The following is a 6,000-nucleotide window of genomic DNA, read 5'->3' as shown; positions in this document are numbered from 1 at the left end:
AGAGCCGGTAGATTCCGGAAGGCTGGTGGACGTCTGGCCTGGCACCTCCCTGCAATGACAGGACACTCAGACATCCCATCTCCTGACACAACCCGCTGGATGAGAGAGTAGTTGGAAGATACTGTATATTGGCAACCTTCAGTCTCGAAAGACTATGGTATCATGCTCTGAAAGGTGGTTCTGGAATAGCGTCTAGTGTGGCTGAAAAGGCCGATTCGGGAGTGACAATCCCTTCCACACCGGGAGCAAGTGCAGTCTGTCCCTGGTCTGTCTCCCTGGCTGTGGGCCTTCCTTCTTTGCCTCTTAGCCTCAGACTGTTGGCCAAGCGTCTCTTCAAACTGGGAAAGGCCATGCTGCACAGCCTGCCTCCAAGCGGGCCGCTCAGAGGCCAGGGTTTCCCACTTGTTGAGGTCCATCCCTAAAGCCTTCAGATCCCTCTTGCAGATGTCCTTGTATCGCAGCTGTGGTCTACCTGTAGGGCGCTTTCCTTGGAAAGAACTGGGTAGCATAGACATTGGGGTGGGGGGTTATTTGGGGCTGGGGGGGAAGTGCTGTTGAGGAGTTCCCGAAAGGGGCGCATCTAAGGAACTGACGGCTTCTGATGGAGCCGTGATCTTTCCCATTGAGTACTTGAGAGCTGACCGGCCTCTGGCGTTGGCGTTGCTAGGAGGGTGCGGGTGATGTGAGCCACACCAGGTGACACCACCCTACACATACTTTCCCGGGAGTCAGCCCCATTGAATACAATGGCTCTTGTAGGCAAGCCCAGGCTGGTGTCTTGACTCGCATGCAGTTTTTAAGCGCTCAGGTTGACTGCTTTCCATTGGACCATCCAGTCATAATGTCTAGAATTGGCTTCTATCTCAAAGCTTCGGCAGACCTTGGTGGTGGACCTGGGGCCCTGCAAAAATGCTTCCAATTGGGCCCCACAGCTCCTAAGGCCAGCCCTGGGCCATTTCCGCAAGCAAAGCAGCTTTTGGAGGGGCTTGGGATGAGTGCCCCCCCACATCTTTCCCCGCAAACCCTCGAATCCCAGGGCAACATGCTCTGAAAATGTCCGCAAGCCTGTTGCAGCTTGTCTAAGCGGTCCTTCTGGGAAGAAGGTCAGTTAACTCATCGGTTGCAAAATAGCTTTTGGGGAGGGGGTGGGAGAGGCTCAGAAAGAGGAGGGGGAAGCCCAGGGAAGGACTGACTCACGCTGCATGAGTTGGCAAGCTCTTCTCTGGCCCTAACAAGACTTTTTTTTTCAAAGCTGGACAAACAAAACCTGGCAACAGACAGATGCTGTTTTGGGTGGTGGAAACCAAATCCGTGGTTAAAACGAGCCGGGTGGGGGGAACCTTAACCTGCTGGATTTCTGCCAAGCTTTTTTCTCACTGCTCTGCCTTTAACGCCGCTCAACGTGCAAATATTCAACAGGCCAAGCTTTTCGTGTGGGTGTTGTCCGTCTCCTTCCCAACCTCCCTTCCCCGTCACCCGTGCCAGAAAAATCACCACCTGTTCGATATCTTTCTGCCACCCCCCTGTTACTGAAGACCATCATCTGTTGGATTTCTGCCCTCTTTTTTTTTTTTAATGGCATGGCTCCTTTAACACCTTCCTACAGGGCAAATATTCAATAGGTGAATCTTCTGAAGCTTTACCTATTGAATTGTATTGTGTTTTTTTATGCTGTGAAAAGCAGGGCCGGTAGAAGTTCTGCCTGCTGCGTTCGTTTCAGGAAACTGATCAAGGGGGAAAACAACTTTTCCATCCTTGTTTAGCTAGTTATTTCTCTTGTGGGGTCTCTGAGGCATCTGGTGGGCCCCGGTGAGATGCAGGAAGCTGGTCCAGATGGACTCTGGGCCTGATCCTGCGGGGCTCTTCTGATGTTCTTAACAATCAAGACCATATGAATATATCAAAGTTTGAAGAAGGGAACAAGCTGGGCACAGCTTGCAATGTGTGTTATAATAAAGGGTCTCTGAGCATGTGCAAAGTGCTTTCTACCGTCCAGCAGGGACCAGGAGCTGCTTTGGGCCAGTCTTATTTTAGCCTGGCTCTGTGACCTGGGCTGGAGGAGGACAGGCAGCAAGGAAGTGAAGTCCAACTGATAAAACAGATACCGTTATCTTGGCGGCGGCAATTCGCCCACCCACCGAAATTCTGTCTGTAGCCGGGGGCCTAATCTTAGCATATTTTTGGCTTGTGTGATTTCCTGCCCTCGTTCAAAGGAAATAGGAACAGGGTGAGTCACCGGCACCGAAAGAGGATTTTAAAATATATATTTAAAATAGAAGAGGGAAGGGAACTTTCTGGGCGTACGTTGACGTGGGTTTCTACCCCAGGCTCCATCCGCTGGGGCTAGCTCTCAATCACGGAACCTATGAGATAGGCAAACACCCCTGTGCATGTGCAGAAGGCATTCCCCGAGCTCTTGAATAACTAACAGAGCCCCACGTATGAGGGATGAGGGGACAGGCCTTGAAGTTCCAGGCAGAGTTGAGCCCTGGCGCCTCTTTTCCTAAGAACGAAACCCCAGCAATCAATAAGGTTTGATGCTCAGCCGAGCCTGGGGGCATCAAGCACTAAGACGGAATGGAAAGAAAAGCCGCTGGGGTGGGGGAAAAAGGTTTACACCTCACAGAGGGGGTACCTGAGTGCCAATACTGTGGGATCAGAGAGTCCACAAGACCCCCTCCCTGACTCAAGGCCCGGACCCCCCCAAGGAAGTCCTATAGGACTTGCACAAGTCCTATTTAGACTAGCAGAAGCACCGCAAGAGATCAAATGGAGAAAGTTGGGCTCCAGGAATGGTCCATGGCTGTGAATAGCTGGGGTGGGGGAGGAGAAGCAGAGGCAGGGCCCATGAGAGTGGGGTGCAGGGGATAAACTGTACCCAGATCCAGGGCCAAAAAGGGGTCTGGGAGCTAAAGGAGGGGCCCCAAAATTGTCTTGATATTTTCTGATCTCGCCAGGACCCATGAGAGGGAGTGCAGGGGGTATATCGTACCCAGACCCGGGGTCAAAATGGGGGCCCGGGAGCTAAAGGAGGAGGCCCCAAATTGTCCTGGGTTCTGATATTTTCTGATCTCTCCAGGACCCATGAGAGGGGGTGCAGGGGGTATATCATACCCAGACCCAGGGTCAAAAAGGGGGCCCGGGAGCTAAAGGAGGAGGCCCCAAATTGTCCTGGGTTCTGATATTTTCTGATCTCTCCAGGATCCATGAGAGGGGGTGCAGGGGGTATATCATACCCAGACCCGGGGTCAAAAAGGGGGCCTGGGAGCTAAAGGAGGAGGCCCCAAATTGTCCTGGGTTCTGATATTTTCTGATCTCGCCAGGACCCATGAGAGGGGGTGCAGGGGGTATATCATACCCAGACCCGGGGTCAAAAAGGGGGCCCGGGAGCTAAAGGAGGAGGCCCCAAATTGTCCTGGGTTCTGACATTTTCTGATCTCGCCAAAGGAGGGGAGCCAGAAATTTCTTGGGATGTCAGAAAATGTTTGCATATATTATAAGACTGGTATTCACATTTAATGTAAGCCTCCTTCGTTTTATATATTGCAATTTCTGATCCAATGGGGAAGGGAAGGGGCCCAAAATTACCTTTGTACCCCCTGATAATATTCCTCTTGGGGACCCTGAGCAGAGGGGCCCTTCCTCCTGCGTGCCGCCTCATCCTCAATCCCGGCCGGTTCTCTCCCCCCCTTCCCAGGCCTCTGCGGCTTCCCCCCTGGAATTTTTGTGTGTGTCTCCGCTGTAATCTTTTAAAAACTGGTATGGTAAATATTATTCTTGAAATTCCAAGTCAGGACGGATTCAGTTCCAAATTCCTTTTGGCTAGAATAATGCCGGCGTTTGTTCTGTCTTCCTGTGCCTCAGTTTCCCTGCAAGGGCTGGCCCCTTTGTCCGTTCATCTGCTCCTTTGGTCTCCCTTTAATTTTTTTTTTTTTGTTTCTGTGACTCGGTTTCCCTGCAGGTGCTTGCGGCTTGTTGTGCCAGCCACCTGTTCCCACCCAGAGGCGGGCAGCTCTCCCCACCCCTTCCTAGCCGCGGAGGTTAAGGGGTTTTTTACAAACCAGCAATTGTAAAAATCTGGACTTTCCCTGCCAACAGCAGAGGCAAGGCGAAGCCCTCCGGCAACAACCACACAGCCCTCCTCGCCCACAGGCGCAAGCTGCGGCTGTCCCTAATCGGCTCTGATAAACCCAAATATTTAATTGTGGTGCTGAAGGGAGGGAATGGATGGGCTGGTTTCTGCATAAGGACGAGAGCCTTCCAACCAAATTGTTCTTGAACGTGGAGCAGGGCTGCCTTCAGCAAGGCTGACTTGCAATCTCCGCTCGGATCCCTTGACCAGAGAGAGCCCCCCTGCCTGCTCGAGCTTTCTATGGAAATGCAGCCCCACTTCCCACCCTAGAACTCTGTTTCCAGACAATAGTAGGCCCTTGTGAATTCTTGAGGCTCTGCTTTCAGGTCTGCCCTTTCCTTTGTCATAAGACGTGTTGGTTGCTGGGCATGCAAATAGGACTGAGGTGCGAGTGGAGATTGGCAGCTTTCAGACAGCTACAGCCATTGCCTTGGTCCCTGCACGTGCCTGATCTTGTCTGATCTTGGAAGCTAAGCAGGGTCAGGCCTGGTTAGTACTTGGATGGGAGACCGCCTGGGAATATCGGGTGCTGTAGGCTTCTACCAAGATCTCGGAAGCTAAGCAGGGTCAGGCCTGGTTAGTACTTGGATGGGAGACCGCCTGGGAATACCGGGCGCTGTAGGCTTATACCATGATCTCAGAAGCTAAGCAGGGTCAGGCCTGGTTAGTACTTGGATGGGAGACCGCCTGGGAATACCGGGCGCTGTAGGCTTTTACCATGATCTCGGAAGCTAAGCAGGGTCAGGCCTGGTCAGTACTTGGATGGGAGACCGCCTGGGAATACCGGGCGCTGTAGGCTTATACCATGATCTCAGAAGCTAAGCAGGGTCAGGCCTGGTTAGTACTTGGATGGGAGACCGCCTGGGAATACCGGGCGCTGTAGGCTTTTACCATGATCTCGGAAGCTAAGCAGGGTCGGGCCTGGTTAGTACTTGGAGGGGAGACTGCTTGGGAATACCGGGTGCTGTAGGCTTATACCATGATCTCGAAAGCTAAGCAGGGTCAGGCCTGGTCAGTACTTGGATGGGAGACCGCCTGGGAATACCGGGTGCTGTAGGCTTATACCATGATCTCGGAAGCTAAGCAGGGTCAGGCCTGGTTAGTACTTGGATGGGAGACCTCCTGGGACTACCAGGTATACCGTAGTCTTTTGAGACTGAAGGTTTTGCCAACCATTTTCTGTGTTGAAGCACCACCCAGGTGATGGAAGGGTTGGATATTGCAGCTCAGGAGCCTAGCTGGACCAGGTGGTGTGGGGACCAATGGGAAGCCTTTGGTGCCCTTCTTATAACTATTGTGCAGACTGGGTTCTCTATGACTCTATGAGCAGCCTTCTAAAGGGCCTTGCCTGGCCCCCCTCCTAGAGTGCTACTTTTGGAAATCCAACGGTCTGCTCGGTCATCACCCCAGTTCAGATCTCTGCTCTTGACCTTGGCTTCTGGATCACCATCCCCAGTCGTATACTGTACTCATAAGAACATCAGAAGAGCCCTGCTGGATCGGGCCAAAGGCCCATCTAATACAGCTTCCAGCATCTCACAGCGGCACACCAAATGCTTCAGGGAGCACACAAGACAGCAAGAGACTGGCACCCTATTGCCAATCCCTGGCACCTGGCGTTCTGAGTTAGGCTACTCCTGGAACCACGAGGTTCACACGCCCCTCACAGCTTGTCACCTGGGATGGACTTTTCCTCCAGAAATCTGTCCAATCCCTTTTCAAAGCATCCAGGCCAGATGCTGTCACCGCATCCTGTGGCGAGGTGTTCCACAGGCTAATCGCACACTGGTCCAGTCTCAGAAGCTGGTCTAAAATCTTTTTAGCAACTGTGAGCTCTGTGAGCCGAACAAAGTTGACAGGCAAACCCC

General features: G+C 52.6%; 1 pseudogene; it reads left to right on the top strand.

The window, feature by feature from the left end:
* Window positions 1–4,546: 4,546 nt before the first annotated feature.
* LOC136635343 (5S ribosomal RNA) lies at window positions 4,547–4,670 on the top strand (annotated as a pseudogene).
* Window positions 4,671–6,000: the final 1,330 nt, after the last annotated feature.

The sequence above is a fragment of the Tiliqua scincoides genome, chromosome 15, assembly GCF_035046505.1.
Source record: "Tiliqua scincoides isolate rTilSci1 chromosome 15, rTilSci1.hap2, whole genome shotgun sequence".
Lineage (NCBI taxonomy): Eukaryota > Metazoa > Chordata > Lepidosauria > Squamata > Scincidae > Tiliqua > Tiliqua scincoides.
Note: the sequence above shows the minus strand (reverse complement) of the source record. Positions and strands in the feature narration are given on the sequence as shown.